General features: G+C 49.0%; 1 protein-coding gene across 2 annotated transcripts in view; it reads right to left on the bottom strand.

Moving 5' to 3' along the window:
* Nucleotides 1–23,088, bottom strand: part of TRERF1 (transcriptional regulating factor 1) — a 99,805-nt gene extending 76,717 nt beyond the window's left edge. Inside the window, exon 1 of one of the 2 annotated variants that reach the window (XM_061478796.1) lies at nucleotides 22,874–23,088. The gene's annotated coding sequence lies outside the window, so the exon portion shown is untranslated. The remainder of the gene's footprint in view (nucleotides 1–22,873) is intronic. The other variant, XM_061478797.1, reaches the window with a different exon arrangement.
* Nucleotides 23,089–23,357: the final 269 nt, after the last annotated feature.

The following is a 23,357-nucleotide window of genomic DNA, read 5'->3' as shown; positions in this document are numbered from 1 at the left end:
ACCTCTTGAAAAGAATTGCACCACCAAAGAAAAATTCCAGAGGAAAGAACTGGGAGTCCAGAGCCAGAACTTTCCAAGCTTTCCTTTTGAACTGGGAACAGAACGTGTCACAGCCCCTTTTTTTGGCCAAAATGAATTACTACACAGAATGCTGAATTACAACTGGCTCATACACTGCTGTTTCAGTGGGGTAACACGCACAGACCTCACATAGAAAAGGGCTAAAAGACACCTAAACAGATGGGGAGAAAAAACACTGCCAGCCCTTGCCGTTATTAAAACCTGCAATGCCCACTGCCTCCCAGCCCACCAGGTCTGCAGTGAAACAAGCCCCATTTCAAAGCAGCGACCGTGTCTGTACAAAGCACCGCTGGAAGAGGCTGAGAACACACATGGAGCACTGGAGAAGACGTGCATTTTCCTTCACGAAGTCGACGTGATGAAAACGGCTCCTTGGGTTTCAGATTGCGCCGAGCTTGGCAAACAGTGATGTCATTATTTTCCTGCTGCTTCCAAGAAGTGAGCACAGTTTACATCCTCCCTTCCTGCTGTCTCGCTTTACTCCCCTTAACCCAAGAAGCACAGGACTGGCAGGGCAGCACTTCAGCGCTGGGATCACTGGAGGAAGTCAGGACATCTCCATTTTCCATCTCACCACGCCTCTGCCAAGCGCAAGCTAACAAAGCCAGGGGTTAAACCGAGAGCTGAACTGCCCTCTCATTTGCCATGAGCACACACACACACTACTTTCTCTTTATGCTGCTCAGCCAGGGGTCACCAGCGGTATACGGAGGCACCAATTCCCGGTCCCAAGCCTGTCGAAGCCCAGTAGGAAAAGGCCCCAGAAAGCACCTAAATGGAGCATGCAGCAATTAAGACACCTTTGACTTGTCTGCTTATCGTGTGATTGCACCCCCTGGAGTGGAGTCTTGATATAGGCTGTAGTGGAGCTAGTGAGTGTCACAGCCCCTTCCCAGCTTGCTGCCGGATCTCCGAGACAAGTTTAAAAGGAGGAAGAATTAAGAGAAAAAACAACCCCAAAACCTTCAAATATTTTACAGTGGGCAAGTCTTCACCAAAACTGTTATTTGAGGTAACTGACTCACTTTTCCCTGCGATCCAATGATACCAACCAACTAAAGAGCACTCTAAAAGCAGTGCCCTGCAGTAAAAGAGCTGAGTTTGTACCATCCGAGGAAGTCCCTAACCCTGCTGTTAGGCTAACGCAGAGCTTCTCTCTTGGTTCCCACACTGAAACAGTGGGAACTTGCCTTTCCCCTTCACTGCAGTTACCACACCGCTAAGTTTGCTGTGCTCCAGACTGCCCTCAGGGATGCTCGGGCTGGGGTGGCTGGAGAGCAGAGGCTGTCTGCAGGGCTCAGCTGGGCTCGTGAGAGGCTGCGTTTTGCTGCTTTGGAGTCAAACACTGCGACTAAGCCTGCTAACAGGAAGCTCCTTAGTTCGCCATCTCTCCTGGCATTCCCAGGAAACAATCTGTCTGGAAAAGATTAATTTCTTTAATAAGCAAACCAAACCTCCAGTTATCTGAGATGAATGCCCAGCCAGTTCCAACCCCCAGTCTGAAGAACTGGGCTGGCTTTTCCAGCCAAGGAGGAAGTGAGGCCAGACTGAGAGCCACTGGGCTGATGCCGACCTGCGGAAACTCCACGAGCTCAGGGAGATTATGCTGCACGGTGCTGAGAGCTCCGGCAACAAGGGCAAAGTCTGGTAAAAAGGGGTTTCAGATACTGAAGCTGCACCAGCCTGAAGAACTTATTTCCAGCTGCTTGTTCACTTCAACTGCTCAGATAAAGGAGGGACCAGTCTTAGCTGCTGTCTTTCTAAATCTGCTTCCCCAGGCAAATCTCAGTTAACTCACTGCATCCCCGAGTAAAGCTGACTTTTGTTGTTCTGCTCTGTGCTATGTGATTTACAACATCCACAGCTGTATACAGATGTGAAATGCATATTAGAATTTGTCGGGTTTTGAACGAGTGGCACACAATAAACATAAGTAATGTAAACATCTGGCTTTACATTACCAAATCACCAATACTTCAAGCAAGGGGCTTGCCTCAGTGGGCACTCTTTAAAGCGCACACCCACATCCCAAAGAAAAACCACACAATGCAAGAAAACACAAACTCTTCTCCCTACACTTGTATTTACTTGCCGAGAGAAGTTAATATTTTCCTTAACTGGAGCCTTTTTACAGCTGGGAGAACAACGCATAAAGAACAGGCTAAAGTCACATGCTCGTACATCTACGAGTTAAAATACTTCTGAAGGGAGTTCAGCCAACAGAGCTATGTCGAACACGCACAGACACAGAGTCACACAGGCAGGGCTGTCCACAAAATGCTACCAACAAAGATGTTTGTATAAACAGCCAAGGAAAGACACAGGAATGTTTATTCCACAGGTGGATCGTCTCAGTCAGACCCAAAGCTCTGATGGCATTACAGTTAACAGTATAAATTCTGCATGATCACAGCCTTGGTTATTCTTTACCTGGCAGTGTGCATCTACTGCTTTCAGTGCTCTCCATCTTGATTTTGAAATCCACGCACACCGATTAAACCCTCAACATTTACTCCTGCCTTCAAATCACAGAGACATCAAACCCCATCTCCAGCGCCTCTTCCCAGAGGTCTGCTTTCTAGGTTTTTCCATACAAAAGAGGCCGGAATTTGTTCCAGCTGATGTGCACATCACCGATGACTCCATTTTCAAACTAAAAGCCAGGAAATTAGTCACGGTAGAGCAGCATCTCTAGAGGACAGTTTGGGTGGCCACCAGCAAGATGCGTGTGGAAGGATGTGTGAGAAAGGAAGACTGGTATCTACCACTTCCTCCTTCCTGCCAGAGAGATCAGAGGAAGCCATAGAGTCCTTCACTTAACTCCCAGGGGCAGGAGAGGGCAGGGATAGGACGGGCAGGAGGACAGTCCTTTCCAGTCACCAGCAGCTACATGCTACCTATTCAGCTCAGGAACATCATCAGAACATCCTAAAACAGCACCTCCTCCCTATGACAAACCCACAAAAAAGGCCCTTTTCCCTCCCTCTCCCCTCCTCCAGGAGGGCATCTCCCTGTCCCCTGTCACCATAATAGGAAAAACCCACCAGGTGGAATAGGGTATTTCTCCAGGAGCTGCTCCATGCCCCAACCCCAGCACACAGACTACTCAGTGAATGTAAGCATGGGGCTGGACTCATCCTGCAGGCAGCCAGCAAAAGGCAGTGCTCCTACAATCCCAGACTGGTTTGGGCTGGGAGGGACCTGAAGCTCATCCAGTTTCAACCTCCTGGCATGGGCAGGGACACCTTCCATATCTCTCATAACACTTCAATCAGCCACCTCCAATGGATGTATTTCACCAGCTGCGAAACACAAGGTCTTACTTTGTCTTCCCAAAGATACTTTAGAAGCCGAAGCGATCAGCAGCTACCCCCTGCACCAATCTGAGTAGCTTCGTTTTGGGTATGATCCAGAGCCATTCAGCTCTCATCCATCCCATCTCCCCCATCACATAAAGCACGTGTCAGCTCAGTGCACCTCAAGGACAACACCAAAAACAGTCAATGCTCTACAAAGTGGTGCTTTTTTACCACTCCCTGCAAAAGGTTAATGTGCAGGCAAGGAGAAAAGGGCCAAGCTTTCCTCCAGAGGCCATTTCGCTTGTCCTAGAACCTTAACAGACCCATGCAGTGTCCAACATGACCATGCCTTGCAGGCTCTGGGCACTGGAGACACAATCCCCCATGACACATCCCACCAGCGAGAGCAGAGATGCTACCAACATGAGCATGCAAGGAGAAGGAAGAGTGATAGCAACCCAGCACCCAGCCCTGCCTGGTGAGAGATGAGGAGCTGAGCAAAGGAAGGGCTCTTATCAAGAGAGGGCTTATTCCCAGCACACCCTCAGAGCACAGCATCATAAAACAGTTTGGGTTTGAAGGACCTTCAAAGCTCATCTAAATCCAATGGGCAGGGACATCTTCATCTAGAGCAGCAGCACACCACACACCATGCGCAGGGCCCAGTAGCCCTACCCTACTGGAAGTGCTGAATAAAACCCCACTTTTCCCCACGCTTCCATTAAAACCCCACTTTTCCCCACGCTTCCATTAAAACCCCACTTTTCCCCACGCTTCCATTAAAACCCCACTTTTCCCCACGCTTCCATTAAAACCCCACTTTTCCCCACGCTTCCATTAAAACCCCACTTTTCCCCACGCTTCCATTAAAACCCCACTTTTCCCCACGCTTCCATTAAAACCCCACTTTTCCCCACGCTTCCATTAAAACCCCACTTTTCCCCACGCTTCCATTAAAACCCCACTTTTCCCCACGCTTCCATTAAAACCCCACTTTTCCCCACGCTTCCATTAAAACCCCACTTTTCCCCACACTTCCATTAAAACCCCACTTTTCCCCACACTTCCATTAAAACCCCACTTTTCCCCATGCTTCCACATCACGCACACAGGATGATAAAAGGAACAGAAAGACTGCCTGGGAAACCGGGGGGAACCTGTGCAGAAAGACCAGTAACACAGGCACCACTGAGAGGAAGGGGGAGATGGAAGCCAGTGGACTGACCCCCAGGGCTTTAAAAGCCCAGTGGGCAGCTGCTCTGCCAAGAGACACAGTCAGGGAGTAACTCCCACAACAGCTCTGAACGCTACAGGACAGCCAGAGGAGAGGAGACCAACACTTCCCAGGCATCACCCTTCCCAAATGATCCCGGGCAACCTCCACATCACTGCAGCACCCTCACCCTTACCTTCACTCACCCAACTCTTGCCACACATCCCATTAGCCTCCCCTCCCTACCTGGTGGCATACTTCACATGGGTCTGAGCACAGCACCAAGCTGTGATGGAACCAACGTGCTCCTTCCCCAGCCAGAGCCAGCCCAGGAAGAGGAAGGAGAAACCCTGGGAGGCGGTACCCTGGGCAGAAAAGCTGAGCTGGGAACCCAACCACGGCTGTCAGCAATCACAATCTGGGCAAACCAAATCAACCCAGCTGCAACCCCACTGCTGATGGGCTCATCAACATCACCTGCTGGCTGACAGCTAACCCGCTGTTGAGACGTTTCTGCTCAGAGCTGTGTAAGAACTAAAGCCTCTCCTTTCCACACTGAGAAGCACCTTACAGAACAGACATTAGTTGTCTGGCTTGAAAAATATGTTGGGGCTTTTTCAAGCCTTAATGGTGTCGCTTTAGCATCTCCCCTTTCCAAGCATTAACATGAATTTTCCACAGAGTTTTTAACCACACAGTAATTACACAGGCTGGATCCCTCTCTCTGAACTTCAGATGTTAACTAACAGGGAAAGGGCCACGTTAACAGCCTTGATTTTTTTTAAGCTTGCTGAAATTGTTACTCGATTCCAACTTCACACATCCAGGAAAGAGGAAAATGCATGCCACCAACAATGGCAACAAGTAAGCTAGGAGCAGGCTGAGGATTCATAAGAGAAGGAGAACCTGAGGGATGAATAACGCAGGAATGATGGATTAGGTTAGTGGCATGTATGCATGGATATGACTGTGTGACAGGGTGCATATTTATACCACACACAAGTGGAGTCTCTCTTTTGCCTTCTGTCATGTTCAGTTATGTAGCTTGCTCCCACAGCTCTCATTAAGAACTATGTTCTCGGGCAGCCTGTGCTGTCTCGAGGTGATGGAAAAGCCTGCTTTTGGCCCAAGTAAGAGCTGTCCTGGTTTCATCTGAGATAGAGTTAATTCTCTTCCTAGTCGCCGGTGCAGCGCTGTGCTTTGGCTTTAGTCTGGGAGCAAGGCTGATAAAGCCAATGTTTTCAGTTGTTGCTCAGTACTGCTTGCTCTGATCGAGGACTTTTCAGCCTCATGCTCTGCCAGTGAGGAGGGGCACGGGAAGCTGGGAGGAAGCAGAGACAGGGCACCTGACCCAAACTAACCAAAGGGGTATTCCATACCACAGCACATCATGCCCACGATAGAAACTGGGGGGAGCCACCCGGGAGGTGCTGCTCGGGTCAGGCTGGGTATCGGTCGGCGGGTGGTGAGCAGTAGTATTGGGCATCAAAATCGGGCTTTACTTCTTTCCCCTTTCAGTTTTATGTTCTCTTCCCTCGTTATTTCCCTTATCACTATTATCAGCAGTAGTATTATAGTGTACTTTAGTTACTGGGCCGCTCTTATCTCAACCCGTGAGGTTTACATTCTTTCCATTCTCCTCCCCATCCTGCCCGGGGTGGGGGGGGAGGCTGCTGCGTGGTGCTGGGTTTAAACCACAACAGAGTTCACCATCTTTTTCCTGGGCATTTCCTCTAGGAACAATTCTCATCATCCCAGGATAAAAGATCGCACGACACAAACCACGCGCTGCCTTTTGTATGTGAAACTCAACCGTTTCCAGATCAATCTTCTTTGACCTACTCAAAACAAGTCAGGAGGATTGCTGGGGGCAGGCGAAGCTCACACTTCAGATACACGGCTTCCGATGTTTGAGAGGTCTAACGCAGGTACTATCCCATTAACTCAGCACCACATTTATGAGGCAGAGGGATGCATTTATCTCTTTGGATAGGACATGTGGAGCAGATGACCATAGCATCACTGGTGAGAACTTCTATGTCATAAAATAACCCAATGCTACCCGAATTCACAAGTTCCTCTAACGAGGTAGCATGTGCCAAGCCAGGCAATCCTGAAGAATTACATTAGAAGCCTACAGACCTCTCAGGGATAATGAATTTCCTCAGAACTGCACGGGCACGAAGATGTACATGCAGGAAAAGAAACTCTGACTTCTTACATCCACCTATTTTCACTCGAGCATAAACCTGTAAGATTATCAACTACAATAAAGCTCTAAAATGGATGCACAAATGGTGTTTGAGGGCAGCATCAGGCACTCCGAGAAACATACGTAAGCCGAATTCTAGTGTGCTATATAAAGGCAAGTTTCAACCAGAGAGCTTTCCTGTGATTTGTGGTACTTTAAAAGCACCCTTGTAACAATTTTAATAGTTTAAAATCTTGAAGCTGAGTCCCAGAGAGATGCAGCCAGTGCTAAACTGCCGCTTTAATGGGATTTTTGCACCCTCTCTCCATGCTCTACTTTATAAATAAACCTCTAGACTCTGCATTGATTTTTTTACCATGATAGATTGAGCCTCTCTGGCAGAGAGGGCCAAAGAACAGCACATGAAAAATTACAGGTTCCCACTCTGTGAAAGGGACAACAATAACAAAGCCCCCAAGGGAAACCAACTGCAATATAATGCATATATGCCTGCGTTCATTGCCTTTCAGATCTGCACTCTGTGTGGGTGTGTGCATATAGCAAGAGTTCTTCATTATATTTACTGTCAGCAAGAATTAAAAGAGTATCTCATACAGTTATATCACACGCTGTACATCTTCTTCAGTTCCAAAGCATAAAGTCTGACTTGAGTGCAACTTGCTCTGAAGCGCTATAGGACACCCCATCAAAATCATCTCCACAGGTTTTCTACTAGTTCGAGGTCTAGGTTCTGGAGATGCCAGAGTAAAAGCATTCAAGATGGTATATACAGCAAGAGCTAGCTTAAGTTCATCCAGTTAGCTGGTCTTCCAGGGTCCTGTGCCAGACAGCTCATCAGGATGCTGTCCTGCTGGCCCAGATTCTGTAACCAGCTCTGCTCTTGAGAACATCACCAAGCGCGCTCACGGCTGAGCTGTGAGATGCCTGCTCCTGCAACCCAGCTCAGAAAGATACTACAGAAACACACAGGGGCACAATAAGAACTTACTACCCATGTGCAGGGGTGCGAGGGTAACAGACTCATAACCCACCCACGTGAAGCAGACACTGTTAAGTTTGCTGAAACAGAGGCACCTCCTTTGCTCACGTGATACATGGTCTAGTGTGAAGCAATCCTGCCCATGGCAGGGGGCCGGAACTAGACGAATTTAAGCTCTTTTCCAACCGAAACCATTCCATTTACCACCATTTTTCAAGCAGAAGAGCTGATACCACAGGTCACTTTCTTACACAGGGAAGAACACGAAGGACAACCAAAAAAAGAATGGAAACCCAACAGGATGCGGGCAGCAAGACCTGAACTGAATAAGCGCAATCACAGATATTGAGCAGTCTTTTGTCTTTATCCCACTTGGTTCATCTCCACTATGTGGGTTTTTTCTGAAGCTGGATCTGTTCACTATGTAGATAACTAGATTAAAAAGGTTTCTTGAACACATGACTGTGCAATATCATTTGAATTCTTTGCAGAATCTTGCAAACTCCAGCGTGCTTAATTTTAGAAACAAGGACAACAAAAAAAAGCTCCAAACCCCAACAACAACGTCTGCCATTTCCATATGTGCTCTATATTGCACCAGTTCTTCACCAGAAATTAAACACAGCAAAAAAAAAAGCAGCAATATCCTCTCCCCCCACTCCCCCCCCCCCCCCCCAAAAAAAAGGCTGTCAGGGCCATTATGTCTTCCCTGACACTCCAAAATCTCAGCTACTTCTGAATTGTCAGTCTCCTAGTTACACCTGCCTGTAAGCTCCCCCAGTGATACACAGAAGGAATGGCAATCCAGGGAGCTACCTGTGGGGATGTGAAGATGCTGTGACTGCAGTGCCAGGGATACTGGGGGATTTTGGCTGTGCAACGCCCCAGAATGGGTTTCAGTGGATGCAGCTGATTCAAGTCTCCCCACATCTTCCTCTTGGTGGTTGCTCTTCAGAGGATGGAATGAGACGCAAGAGCAACAATTATCGCAGCGGTAACCAGTGGGGACCTAATACGATGCTAATACGATGCAACAGCAATCACTGATACCACTAGAACAGCTCAGGATGCTCAACAGGGAAAGGTGGGTTCAAAGAGCAGGAGACTACCAAATCGGAGATTTCAAGTCTTACCTCCAACCACACCTCACCACCAAGCAGGGGTGCAACACACGTCCAACACAGTTCCTGTGGGCTGGTGCGCACATCGCAAGGGATGTTGCTTTCCCTTGATTCAGCCAAACCAGAGATACAGACCCAAAGCCAGGCTCTCAACTCCTTCTTGAAGGTCACACCTCTGCCGGTGAGCTGTGGAGCTGAAGGACCAGCATTGCTTCCAACTGTGCTGTTGCTCTGTGAGGAACACGACCTTCAGAGGCCAAGGGTTTCAACCTGGCCTCTTTGCTGGTGCTAAATGCACAACTCTTTATCCACATCAAGCTTCTGATTTCTAAATATCGCTCACAGGCACCTGCTACTGACAATTACCAGAGAACGTACGTAAGAGAAAAGGATAACATATGGCTGTACAAGTAACTAGTGCTGCTCCTCACAGGCTCTGAAAGGGACAAGGAATCTCACTGGTTTCCCAATGGGCCACTTCCACGGTGTGTGCTCAGACACACACACACGGGGTAACTGCAGCACGTGGCCTCCCGGGGCATCCCTCAGCACTGCTCCCTTCATCCCCTTCTCCTTCACTGCTAACAGAAGAGCTGAGCCAGAGGAGACATCAAAAGCAAACAATAAAGCATGTGAATGGACATCCATAGATTTTACATGCCAAGAGCCCAAAACAAAGCTCTTCCTGCAAGCCTTCCCACCGAAGGCACCCAGAGGCCTCCTCGCTTTCCTCCCAGGACACAGTGCAGCTGACAAGACACAGGGCAAGAAGGGAAATCTCCCCGTGCCCATTGTGGTGATGGGTGGGTTTGTTCCACAGCATCGCAGACTCATTTAGGTTGGAAAAGACCTAGAAGATCATCGAGTCCAACCATTAACCCAACACTGCCAAGTCCACTACCACTGGTAGGCTCAGGCCACGGATGGTTTATACACTCAGTGCACCCCTAGGATTATGGCAATCAGTCAGCTCTAAACCGCATCCAAAGAGAAGATGTATAAGCAACATCCTGCAAGCTTCAGCCAGGAAAAGAAATCACCCTGTCAGCTCACGGCCAGCCGCAAGCAAAGAGAAGTTCTGAGGGTCCCTGAACTGCAGATCACACTCAAAGAAACCTTCCCTGTACTACAAAGAAACAGGGATCAGTCCCTCCCACACCACCTCGGACCTCCCAAAACAATAAAGATAAATAAACCCATTCTGCATAGAGGACATTGTGCCTGGAGATTTAGCAAGAGGCGTGTCAGCAGGATTGTCATCTTTCTGCTTTGTCTCTGCACGCTTGGTACCACCACCGTCACAGCACCGCTCAAACGCATCAATTCATCATCGCATTTTCCCCTTCTCTCTTGCTAATGTAGTTATTTTTCCTCTGGGAAGCGACTTACTTTAAGAATTGCTTTATGATTAAAAAAAAAAGGCAGCAACCAACTGCTCAAAATGTCAACTTGAATTTGATTTCTGGCTCCCTCCTCCTCAGCCTCCTCACAGGAAACCCCCGTGCCTCCATCTCACACGTTGCCTAGTGTCAAGCCCAGGAGGACAGCCGCCAAACCTTGGTGTTTCTGGTAGAGATGGGGCACTCTGTTCCCTGCCACAGAGCTCAGCTTTGCACGTGGGACATGCAGGCACAAGCTAAGAGCTTCAGTTCAAGACCCTACTCCACGGCACGAGGGCAGGAGGGTTTAACCTGCAGGGCTGAGAGGACATACCCATGCGACGAGGGGCTGCAGCAAACCCCACAGCTGGTCACCTTTCAGATCATCAAGTCCAACCATTAACCCAACTGTTTGCAAAGGGCAACGCGCCATTCTTTCCTTGCTTGCTCCCCACACCGGTGGTCCGGGGAACACCACGGCATCAGGGGTCACTCCATCCAGTCGCATGCAAAGCCATGAAATCCCGTTACGATCCCACTGCTTTCAGAAGGCTGTAGAGCAGCCCTTATTGCTCTTCATCATACAAATTGAGAGCGCTTGTGATGAAGTCCTTAACGTGCCACCGTCAGCAAAGGCAGACTCGCAGCGTAGAGCTAATACTCAGTTAATAACCCATCGGGGAGGAGAGCAACCTCTGAATTTAGCACGGCTGATGTCAGCGGTGACGTCATTTCCACACCAGGGCTAGTGAGAAGAAAAATACAATCGAAAATAGCTATTTTTTGCTCTTTCAGAACCAAGATCCAGCGACACGTAAACTGCTCGGCCTCCGCTGCAAACAAACAGCATGAGAGAACCCAAAGCCGCACCGACGCGCTCAGCCTTCGCTCCTGCTCCTCGCAGGAGGCGAAGCCCACGACAGGCAGCGAGCAAAGCACTTGTACAGGCAGGTACGCAGCCGCAGCGCGTCCCAGCCGGCACTGCCAGGAGCCTGCTGCGCGCTCCCCGACGAGGTGCTTGGGGCTCGTCCTGCTTTGGAGGAGCTCACTTTAAAGAAACCATATGAAATAAATACATCCCTAACAAGCAAAAGGCTTTTTGGTGCGATCGTGGCAGAAATCGGTAATTCCCCACGGAGAGGTTAAACACGTCAAGCAAAACAGGCGCAGATCGGGGGGGGAAAGATGCCTGCTTAAATGAGCAACAAAATATTCAGCCAAACAGAGAAGAAACCGCTGAAAGCAAAGCCTGAAAGCACAAGAATTCAACGTGGTGAATTCGGGTAACTCAGACCAGGCTGTGGAGTCATTCTACCACTTTTAAACAACGTTCACTTCTTTTCATAAATAAACCCCCCTTTTCCTCCCCCAAAGCAGTAACTCCTTAATGCAAAGTCGGCCGTAAGTGCTACACACACCTAGCGTGCTGGTAAGTAAGTTTAGAACTTGAGAACATTCATGAGAAAACTCAACCTGGAGGGTAATTTTCCTGAGGTTTCTGCTTGGCAAACGAGAACAGCGTTTTCAACAGACGAATATGCTTCCCTGTAATTGTCAGCCTGTTAAGCATCATGTAAATGGGTGTTTCACCCAAATGCAGCTTGAAACCTACCTACTGGAAACAAAGAAAGGAAGGTATCAAACCAACCAGCGCAGGACAGGGCAGAGCAGCACCAACAACATGTAAGCACAGGTTTCTAAACCATAAAAAAAACAAACCCCAAAGTTGTTGCGTAATTTATTCCCTTTCCTCCCAGTTTCACAGATGAAGATAGCAGCACCAGGAGATAACCGAAAGACGTCGTTTGCCTTTAGCTCGGTAGTTTACAAGCCTTCAGGGTTTTGGGGTTGGTCGTTTTATCACTGGGAAAATTCCGTGGAAACACCACTTCTCTGCATTCCCAGCGTACGCAGTTCGCTTGACGGAGACGCATGCCCACCGAGCAGCACCAAGGTTTACAGTAAGCGGTGACTAATCTCCACAGCGTGCACTGTATGTGGATCACTGAGTCAGCCTGAAAGTTGGTTCATTCACTCCAACACCGCTTCTTCCATTCTCCTCTCTCTCTGAGCTGCAGGCACATCTGAGCTCTGCCTTCCCTTCATTCAAGAAGAGCTTCTTCTTGCCTTGATAGGGACAAACACCGACTGCTATGGTGCAGGACTGGCCTAAAAAACACAGGCTTGCCCATACAACAGCAAAAAACAACCCCCAAAAATACCAAATAGAAGGACAAAAGGAAAGCCCTACATATAAAGCCTTACATTTAGTGTTCAGCAACAAACTCCCACGTGTGCAAGGAGGAAGCCTCACGGGAAGGGACTCTCTAGGGTCTGCGTTACTGGAACACATCCCAGCTTCACCATTTTACAAGGGCATGTAGTGGTGAGACAAGGGGGGATGGCTTTAACCTGCCAGAGGGGAGACTGAGATGAGCTCTTAGGCAGAAGCTCTTCCCTGTGAGGGTGCTGAGGCGCTGGCACAGGGTGCCCAGAGAAGCTGTGGCTGCCCCATCCCTGGCAGTGTTCAAGGCCAGGCTGGACACAGGGGCTTGGAGCAAGCTGCTCTAGTGGAAGGGGTCCCTGCCCGTGGCAGGGGTTGGTAATGGATGAGCTTTAAGATCCCTTCCCAGACCAGGGAAACCTTCCCAAGGAGCCTTCCCAAACTCAAACCAGGCTGGGATTCCACAATTTGGCAATCTGATTGCACAAAGCCCATAAGAAATGCCCGATTTAAGTGATCTGGTTTACTGACAACAACAGCAGCAGCAGAAACAACACAGGCACATACTATCAATGGCTGGAATGGCCACCAATGACTTTGCATTTGCTGAAACGTAAAGTAAAATGCTCCACTCTTTTGTTCTCTTTTTTTCATTCCTTTTAATTTACATAATTTGCAGCACGGATTTTCCAGAAATAACCTGAAAGTAAAAATTCTACCTGAAGAAAAAAAGAACGAACAACCCAAAACCTGTTTGTAATAAGGACAACATGGGGCTTAAACGTAAGGATTTTCTCTGCATAATTGAAGCCTATCATCCACTTTGTAATTACAATTCTTCAACCAGAAGACTACAGAGTAGAGTAATTGCAGCAAAGAGCTGCCTTCATACAGAGATCCAAGCAGTCACAAGTTGGTCATCCAACCAACTCCAGTACAGATGAGCAAAAACGGACTGATTTGGCCAACACTGAGCACACCTCATCCATCAACCGGCTTTATGCAGTCTGTGCGCTATAGCCACCACGTGTGTGCTGCAGCGGCGTTATTAGCTTTGGACCCTCGCCTGCTGGCTGAGAGTGGGTCTTTAAAACCAGATGAGCCCATGTTGTTTTAATGAACCCCTACTTGTCAGTAACGATCAAGCAGTTAGCCCAGGGATCCTACTGACAGACTTCCAGCATGGAAGTATCGCTCCTTTCATAAATGAGTGGAATTCTGTGGTGTTAGTCTAGCGTTTATTTACGTGCATTCAACAACCAGACTAAAACTGCTTTTGGAAGTTGGGAATCACTTGAAACAAAAGCCTGCTAGGACTTAATTTTATCATCCCCGCTCGTGTTGAGCAGAACCTTACCATGCAGGCAGTCAGGTTTGGCTTAACCCATGCTCTTTTCATTAACAAAAGAGCGCTTATCCCAACATCTCTTTGCTGCGCACCTCCCTTTTCAGGCGTATTAGTTCTTTAAATCTAAAGCTAGTTTTAACTTCAAAGACTAAACTGCAAGCAAAATGAAGGATAAAATTCACCCTCTGCAATGCATCTTTGGTTTCCAAGCATATAAATGGTGGAGCCTTTTTTTGTTTTACCTGCAAGGCATATTCTCTTATTCATGCTTTTTCATTATAATAGCAGCAACTTTAGAAAAGCATTAAAGTTCATTACGAACCAGCTCTTTCAAAATTTCATAGTCCCAAAGAAACCAAAGGACAACCCCACTTTTCCTCACTTCAGAGAAAATTTGCCTCTCATTTTCTACCTTTATCAAACGCACGCAGGCAGCGGCAATACTTCTTCAGCATGAAGCAGGCAGCTCAGATACCAATTTACTGAACTTTGACAGCATAAACCAAGTTTATCTGATGGGAAAAATGCAGAGAATTACTGTTCATCACCATGACTGAGAAGCCTCTTCCAGTCTTGGAAACGCAGAGCATCAATGGCAAAAGAGGGAGAAGCTGCCTGCCGGTGCTTCTGCGAACGCGTTGGCTTAGAGGAATTATTGCCACCTTCAGCGAAGGAATGTCCCTCACATACTCAGAAATAGGGGTTTAACAGAGTTATGAATAGGAATTTCACTCTTCTGGACATAAACTGTTTGCTGATTGAGAAAACTCCTCCATTTCCCCCTTTCTACACCTGATGTTTTGCCACGCAGGACTACTGAACACATGGGGATGGCGCACAGGGCATTCCTGCCGATGATGACTGAAAGGCAACTAGTGCTTCACTGCTTGGGTTCAGAGACACCCTCTGACAAACCGGATACCTGGTTCCTATGGCCTGTCTTGTCTTAGCGTATCTGGAGGGTGAAAGTCCTCCCAGACAGGGGCAAGAATGCCATTCCTGACACTCCACTGCCTACAGAGAAGACTGCATCCTGCCCTGCCTGGCATGCTACTGCTCGCAGCAATCGTGTTGCCAAAGAAAGCTGGAACTTCAAACAGCTTTACGAGATCCTTTCATATACAGCATCCTGGTTCAGCATCTCACCACTAAAGCACATCAGTCTGTGAGATGGTTTTCTGCCTGATTCTTGCCAGGAACTCATTAGAATATCACTGCAAGTACTTGTTTATTATCATAAATAATGCTGTGATGCTGAATTCACGTTTTTACACTGATCAATAAAAACGAAGTCAACACACTACACACCCAGCCCACACATGGAGAAAACTCATTTAACAAGAAGATCAAAGTTGTCTACCTTCCACTGCTGTAAAATCACAACCAGCCTTTTGGCTTTCGCCAGTTATCTTTGAAGAATGATTGGAAATGAACAAAACGTAATTCTGGAAGCACATACTGAAATTGCAGATACAAAACAGAGATAGGAGGTAACATGCAAATAACCACGTGGGAGACCTTCTCTTGAATTCGAACTGCATGGCAGGCCAAAGAGACAGCTGGAGCATCAACGCTCTGCAAAGCTGCGCCATTCAACATAGCTCAACATTCACCAGCGCTCTTGTTTTCTCAAAACACATAAGGGCTCCTTTGCAATACTCAACATAAGCTTTTGAAAAGTAGCAAAAACAACCCAAAAAGCCAGCTAGCAAAGTTAGCATCTGAACTGCTCCTGCCCGTACCCCCCCTCCCAGTATATTACAGGCACAAGAAGCAACCAAACTGCTGTGCTCAACACTGAGCTACGTGGGACATCAACTTCTAGTTCAGGTGACGACAGCCTCCTGAGCTCTGGTAGTCACCACAGAGCCCATGGTTATTGACAGTGCCACTGCGACCTAGGAGCCATCGCAAAGGGGATGCTTTCAGCCTCCAGAGAGAGCAACATGCAGCCCTCTCCCCGCTGACAGCACTGTGTAGCCAACTCAAACCCTACCACCTCTCTGCAAGGCCAGTTTTGATGCTCAGCACAAAACAGAGAAGAGGCAGGCCAGAAAGAAGCAACTGGAAGATATTTATGGAACTCTAAGTTAATATGTTAATATCCAAAATATCGCAAGGCTTTGGCAGCCTACATTTTGGGGAAAAGGAAGCTCAGTTCAGCTATGTAGGTCTTCTAAGTATTCATACTTGTGGCAGGTAGGGTCTTCCAAGTATTCATACTTGTGGCGGATTTAAAGACTGCTCAGCATCCATTTTTTATTTAACACGCTGCTTGCTCTTGTTGCTAACAACACAAATCCGAGCACCACAAAAAAAGCAAATAACTAGCAAATTTGCTTATGAAATACCAGTGACACGATTTACTAGCCAGTTGGTTGGGGTTTTCCCGGTACAAACAGGATCTTCCACCAGGACATCTTCTCCACCAGCACAAAGAGACACAGCAGGGTAGCAGCAGAGAGGAGGCACCCGCCGTACAAGTCCAGTGGGCAGCACTGATAGCAGCCAGCAGCTACCAAGTTGCCAAAGAAGCCCCATTTATCTGCTCCGTCTTCAAGCACTGCCACGCTGTCCAAAGGAGTAAATCTTTAGCATTAATAGCTTCTTATCTTATGCCTCCACACTTTGACAGATCTATTATGCAGGCTTTCCTCACCTGCAGGATTTTAATACTATATTAAAATTACACAGGATCTGTTTGAGGAAAAACTATTACAAAGCACAAATAACATCACAACACATCTTCCTGCTCACCCATAAACTGCATTCCGTTCTGCACGTAAAGCAGAGGCTACTTCAACTTACACAAAGCTCTAAGAGCATCCATTTCACCAGGACCCATGTCAGATCACACTCTTGCAGGGGTGTCTGTATGCATTTGTGCCCTAAGATAGCAGGGTTTACCCTACTGACCCATCCAAAAGTACATGCCAGGTTTACAGTGTGTATTCTGCTAAGAAAAATGAAAGAATTTACTGCTTAGGTGAAGAGTAAAATTAAACATCAAATTCAACATCCAGCCTTACTAATAGAGCTGGAATGGGCATAACCCTCCAAATGTAAATAGAGGTCCTCCTAGGAAAAGGCATTTCAAGTTCTGATTTGGCATGTGAAACATGGCAATAGTGGGAAAACTACTTTTCTCCTAAGACGACTGGAACTCAGAGGGGACTCCTACCCACCCAGAAGTGGTGCAAAACCTTCTAGTCCCCTAATTCGTACTGTTTTACCAGCAGAATTTGGGGTTTAAAGGGGAGAATGCATTTAAGGTTATTTCTAAACACACCGGCATTAGGTTCTTTTTTCTTTAATATTTAAAAAGTAGAACACAGACTTCCTTCCTATCCTCCCCCACGCATACACTAAAAATATATAAATATATAAATAAAGGAAATGAAACTTCCCCATCAATGAAAATGGGGGGGGGGGGGGGTGAAGAACAAAGACAAAAATTACAGAGAACTTCAGCCATTAGCCCGTTTTAAACTTAACAGCCTCTTGTTTCACGGGGTTGGGTCCTTTCTTCCCCATATGCTGCAGTTACTTAGGATTTGATACTCACTTGAAATGAAAGCACCCGAAATGGACTCTGTCCTTTAAGAGCCTCGCTCTAGCCAGGGTGAACAAAAACCTCTCACTGTCAGGGACCTCATAAAAAAGGGGCTGCCGATAACGCAACATTCCTCTTATACCTCTTTTGCTGGGACAATCCTTCCCCAGCCCGTGTGTCTGCAGGCTTTACACTCCAGGGTTAGCTGGAGGTTTTAGCACCCGACCCTGAGCTTTCCCTCGTTAATAAACATGAGATTTTTAACAAATGGCAAAAGAAAACAACCCCGAAACCAACCCCAGGTATCAAAAACATCATCTGCAGCAATCTCGCTTTGCTCTCGTTGTAATGAAGCCTGAACATGAAGAGGCAAAAAAAAGACAAAGCAAAACAAAACCTTGCAGCACTGCACTTCAAGGACATATCACAATGCAGGCTCTATCAAAAATCTTACCATGAGCAGTTGATGAGGGGAGGGAGGGGAAAGGCAACAACCGTTTCCTTGCTGAACTCAAAAAGACCAGAGCAAATCTGCGATAAGGCCCAGGATGGCTGTTTAGAAAGGCTGAATGAGTGGGGTAGGGAAACTCGGCCCTTGCAGCCCCGCGCCTGCAAAGTGAGCCCTTGGCAGCTGAAGATCATCAATTTGTGTGAAATTCTAACAGAGTTTGGACTGGGAATCGGAGAGAGATGAGCCAAAAAGAAATTTAAACAGAAAAAAAATCAAAAACCGGCCACCTTTTGAGTCTGTACCATCAGAGCAGCATTTTGGGTCTTTCCAGAGCAAATCATCAGTCAACTCTGAAAACTTAGGTGGGCTGTTTGTGTGAAACACGTTACTCTTTGTTATACAGTAAGCCGAAACCACAAGACTCATTTCACTCCGAACCTCAAAATACACCCAGCACTACACAACTCCTCCAAACCCCTGCAACATCCCCGCTCTTAATATGAAGAGTTTAAACTTCTTTTACAATCCCTATTACAGGGTAACACAAAGCATGTGCTGGGTTCCCCAAACCATTATCCTCTCGAGAAGAGAGTCACATCAATGATGCATTTGCCCTGGAGTTTCTGCAGCAGCAGGTTGTAACCTGAGCACAATAACCAGGTTTTCCCCACACAAATCAATGTCTTTTTAGTTTCTGCTGCTGTTTCGAGCAGGGCCACATGAGCCCGCGCCACCACGGAGCAACACGGCCAAGGCGGAGAGAGAGAAAATGAACTGCTGCCACAAATACTCTTCCTTCTGCCCACAGAAACCAATATCCAACAGGAACCAACGCCAATGCAACCCGACAACAGACCGCGTTCCCTACATCGTCCTCCCGGCCGCACTGGACCACGCGCTACCCGGAGACACGATGGCAGCAGCGAGGAGGGGATGGCGCACAGTCCTGTTCTCAGCATCTCCGGGTCTGAGGAGATACACCCCGCACCCCCAACTCCACAAGATCACTTGGCACGCAGATGCTCAGAAGCAAGTACAATGGATTTTCTTAAATCTGTTTGGTTTCAAGCTGAAAGTCAAAGAGCAAACCCACGCTGATAAAATTGTTGCTACCTCCCTTTGAGCCACGCTCAGCCCTACTCTTTGAAGGAAGAGCCGCTTTTCTTAAAATATATTTGAATGTGCTATTTTTGTTTTTATCTTAGAAGGCCCCATTTCCCCTCCCAGCCCCGCAACTGATTACAATAATAGGTTTCTCAGAGCCAGACAAGTTGAGAAGAGGTTTTAGAACTCCAAATGCTGCCTCCTTTTTTTATTTGAGTTCCAAGGGCAGCCTCCTCACACCCCACCCTACAAATACTTGACACTTGCAGAAGTGTAAGCACAGTAACTCTGTGAGTAGAGTAAATCTGCTCTTCCAAGCAGTGCCGTGAAGCCAGGCCACGTAAATAGCCCAGTGCACGGCAGAATTCACACCTGCACTCAAGGATGCTTCTGCTACATCTTACAGGTGGAAGAGAGGCAGAAAGATCCCTTAATTTTAGGGAGACAGGAAAACATACAGTTCTGATGGTAATTTTTCAGTGGAAGCTATGCAGCCCCCCCCAAAAAAAAAACCACAAGGGGAGAAAAAAAGCCTGTTTCCATATCAACAGTTATTTTATCTCTATTAACTGTTGCTTGCTTTTTTCTAAATAAACGTATTTCTACGCTTATTTTCACAAATGAAACTGCCTTATCTTGCAAATTACGATGACACAGCATAATAATGTGAGAACAACCTCCCAGAATCTCACGATGCCATCACGGATTGCAGAGCCCTCCTGCTTCAGTTTACTACTGTCCCATTGCAGTACTGGAAGAGAAGAGCCTTCCTGAGCACTGTGCTGAGTAAGCGTTCAAGTGCCACATTCCTCATTTGGTTAGAGCAAACAAAAACAGATTAGAATACAATGAAAACACTCAGAGCAAAATATTAGCTTACTGCTTTAGGAAACCTACCGGCTACGACAGGACTGCTCTTCTTATGCTTTCGTCACACTCGCTGCCAAAGCCCAAGCTAGAAGCTCAACGTACGATGGCAAGCCTCACCGTACCACTGGGAGAATCCAAATGGCCGGCACAAAAGAAGTAATCAAGTTTGGAGTTTAAAATCTGGGAATTCCTTTTACCTACCTAGAGTAGTTGAGCGCTACCCAAAAGCGAAACAAACCCGATGCAAGGACTCATTTGTGGCCTTAAACGCAGAGTGGAGTGTTCTCAGAGACAGGTCATAAGTGGTAACGTGAACGCAGAGAAACGTTAAGTGGATAAGACATGGAGACCTTTTTGGTCTGTCCAATACAACGTGAGTCAATGGCAGAGGTTAGTCACACTGTGGTTTATTCATGCTCCTGCTGGGCCAAGCAGGGGTGATGCAAACACTGGAGGCAGGATGCTTACCCAGCTACCTCCTGGCCTCTTTCCTCTCTCCCACGGCGGGATGCCAGCAGCAGGACATGCACTGATAGCAGCATGATTAAGCTCTGGCCTTAGTTCACCAAGAGGCCGGTTCTGTACTCCTCACTCAGGCCAGCTTCCACAGTGAAGTGCAGGAACTGGAGCGTTCTTGGCTCTTCAGGAACCGCTGGTTTGACTGCCATGCCGACAGTGCTGCTCCGATCCATTCTGGAGCCTCCCAGCTTTAGAAACACAAGGCACTTATCCGTGGTGGCAGAACAGATCCTAAAAGTGTTGATTTGTGCCAGAACTTTTGAGGAGGGTATAATTAAGCCTTTTTTTTTTCCAAACTGTATCAGAGTATCAGTTACAGAAGACAAATGCAGACAACACATTTTCTTTCTATGAAAAATCACTTATCTAAATTTCAAACAAATACATTTAATCACAGAATCCCAGACTGATTTGGGTTGGAAGGGACCTTAAAGCTCACCCAGTTCCAACCCCCTGCCACGGGCAGGGACACCTTCCACTAGAGCAGCTTGCTCCAAGCCCCTGTGTCCAACCTGGCCTTGAACCCTGCCAGGGATGGGGCAGCCACAGCTTCTCTGGGCACCCTGTGCCAGCACCTCAGCACCTTCACAGGGAAGAGCTTCTGCCTTAGATCTAACCTGAGCTCGCCCTGTTTCACTTTGAACCCATCACCCCTTGTCCTGTCGCTGCAGTCCCTGGTGAAAGGTCCCTCTCCAGCATCCTTGTAGGCCCGTTTCAGACAAAAGTGCTGCAGCCCCTGATCGTCTTCCTGGCCTCCTCTGGACCTGCTCCAACAGCTCCACATGGTCCTGATGTTGGGGACACCAAAACTGCATGCAGTTTCTTATGTCCTTAAAACATTTATTTGTTTTAAGCACAACAGCATAGCTTAACTTCCACGATGCGCACGCGTGGACACAGCATCGGAGAAGCAGCACCTTTGTTGTTAAACACGTGCCTCGGACAAGCCTTAGGGAAAAAGGCAACATACCAACCAGGGCACATCACGGCCTGTCACTTCAACAAAGCGCAGTGGGCTATTTCTAGGTAGATGCGTTAAGGAAACGGCTCCATTCTGATCCCAGTTAACATCCAAACAAGAAAGGGTTTGCACATACACCAACACTGGAAGGTCGGGTCACACCATCCTACACTGTGCAGGTCCGGGGAGCTTGTGGGTCCGGGCAGCAGGGCAGCCCGGGCTCAAGCTCGCTGGGCGAGCTCTCCCCTCTTCCTCCCATACTTACAGTCAAACTATAGCTGTCAAAGAGACACAACTTCTCCCCCAGCGATTACCTGCCCAAAACATTCAGCACGGTGTGAAGCACTTTGTGTCGTTTTCCATCAATAGCTTAGTTACGGGTCATCGTGTTTATTTTGCCGCTATCGTATCAGGCTGCAAACACCTATAAGCCTCAGCAGGAGCTACCTGAAGCACGACCAGGGCTGATGCACTAGGACAGCCAGCACAGGTCAGATTCTCCCGGACCCCGCCAAGTTCCCATCTCGGACAGCCAAGCCTGTCTAGTTGTGGGGCAGCCGCGAAAACCACTCTGTAAAGTCAGCAGAAGGATGAGTAGGCATTATCCATTTATTAACTGGTGAACTGCCAGTTAATCTGACATGCAAATCACCTCTTTGGTATTTAAACACCTGGCCAAGAGTTGCTGCTGTTCGTTCCCCCCTTACTCCCCCCGTTTCGACGGGCCATAAAGCAAAGCCCTCCCGCACCCACCAGCACCCATCGGGCGCAGACACCCGCGTTCATCCAGACCAAGTTCTCCCGCGGCCGCACGGAAGGGAGCCGAGGGCCGCCTCATCCCCAACACCGACGCCGAGCGCAGCGGTCGCGCCCGCCTCTGCTACTCGCCGCCGGGGCCGGGCCGAGGGGACCACCGCTGGGACACAACTTCCGCGCCCAGCCGCCCTTCCCCGCCTCCCCTGCGCTCAATCGGCCGGGAGCGGGAGCAGCGCCGCGGCGGGGCGCGCCGGGACCCGCACCCTGCATCCTCCCGCCCGGGCCGCGCAGGTACCGGGCACCCCGCGGCGGCGGAGGAGGAGGAGGAGGCGGCGGCAGCAGCAGGGCCTCGCCTCCCGGGCGCTGCGGACCGAAAGTGAGCCGCAAACTGCAAACTTTCTATTTTACCCCTTTTCTCTCTTTTTTTTTTTAATCCCCTCCCGCCCAGCGCAGCCCCGGCTCCTGCAAAACCGAAACTTGCGAAGCGTTCGCCCTACCTGGCGTGGAAGCCTTGCAACAAGTGCAGGCGCGGGGCGTGTGTCGGCGAGCAGGGCGCAATCGCGATATGAATTTATGACAGAGCTGCCCGCGCTCGGTCCTTACTGCACTTACAGTGCGACGCTCATCCTGTAAACAAATATCGCTCCGCCAGGAAACATACTCCCCCCCGGCCCGGCCCGGCGCGGCGCGGCCCCGCTGCCCGCTCCCACCCCGGGGCGGCGGCACATGGAGCGGAGCGGAGCGGGGCGGGCGCCGCCGCACCCCGCACGGCGCAGGGGGAGGCTCCGGGCAGAGGCACTTACCTCGGCGCGGCCTCCCCGCGCCGCCGCGCTGCCTTTGCGGGTCCGCGGTGCGGGGAAGGGAAAGAAAAAGAAGGGTAAAAAAAACCAAACCAACCCCCGGTGTCAGCAAATCGCTGTCAAATTATTCCCTCGCAGGGGAGAGGGAAGGGGGGAAGCAGAAGCAGAAGGGGGAGGAGGCTGCGGGAGGCGGCGGGATCCCTCCGCCGCGATGGGTCTGGTAGCGAAGCAGGAAGTAAGGTGTCGGCGGCGCGGCGGCCGGGCTGAGGGCTGAGGGGCACCCGCCACCCCGCGGGCCCGCCGCCGGCCCTGCGCCTGCCGCCGCTTCCCTCCCGCTCCGCCGGCGGCTCCTCCTCTCAGCGCGGGGAGCGCAGCGCAGGTGCCGGGGCCGCCGGCGGAGACCTGTCAGCGGCGGCCGGAGCCGCGAGTCGGAGGGAGGCGGGCGAGGGGCGGCCTGGGGCTCCCGCATGCCGCGGGGCGCTGGGGC

The sequence above is a fragment of the Pezoporus flaviventris genome, unplaced genomic scaffold (assembly GCF_033815535.1).
Source record: "Pezoporus flaviventris isolate CSIRO_AGI_PZ_B2104156 unplaced genomic scaffold, CSIRO_AGI_Pfla_v1 ptg000132l, whole genome shotgun sequence".
Lineage (NCBI taxonomy): Eukaryota > Metazoa > Chordata > Aves > Psittaciformes > Psittacidae > Pezoporus > Pezoporus flaviventris.
This window is presented reverse-complemented; position numbering and strand designations above follow the sequence as displayed.